The sequence below is a fragment of the Perognathus longimembris genome, chromosome 17 (assembly GCF_023159225.1).
Source record: "Perognathus longimembris pacificus isolate PPM17 chromosome 17, ASM2315922v1, whole genome shotgun sequence".
In the NCBI taxonomy this organism is placed as follows: domain Eukaryota; kingdom Metazoa; phylum Chordata; class Mammalia; order Rodentia; family Heteromyidae; genus Perognathus; species Perognathus longimembris.
In genome coordinates this window covers 55,551,652-55,552,190 of record NC_063177.1, presented here as the reverse complement: position 1 = coordinate 55,552,190, position 539 = coordinate 55,551,652, and positions in this window count along the sequence as shown.

The following is a 539-nucleotide window of genomic DNA, read 5'->3' as shown; positions in this document are numbered from 1 at the left end:
GCTCTGGCACCCGCGCCTGGGCTCCGGGCCTGGCTGCGGCGCCCGCGGCCCGCGCCAGCTTCCACCTCGGCTCACGCCCACTCCCCGCGGCACCGGCTTCCGGCTCCCCTCCCGGGCCACCCAGGCGCTGGAGATGCCTGGACCCAGCCTCCGTCTCCCCAGGGGACGGAGCGGGGCGGAGCGGCTGAGCCTGGGGTGAGGGGCGGCCTGGATGGGGAGCCAGCTCCCCTCCACAGACAGAGTCCTGGGGGAGCCCCACCCCGCATTCCTCTCATTCCAGGAAGCCAGGCTTCCGACGGATCCAGGATCCTCCAGCCTCTGGTCCTCCAGCTGCAGGGGGGGTGGGGGCGGGGAGTGGGGTGGGGGGGAGGGGGGTCCTGGGGCAAGGGCTGCTGAGACCCCAGGCCCCTCCGGACACCGGGACTGGGGGCCTCACCCCATGCCGCCCCGTGCGCAGTCCTGGGCGTGCAAGAGTCGCACTGAACGCAGCCCGGCGGCAGTCCCTGTCTGTGGAATCAACTGGAAGCCCTGGCACTGGA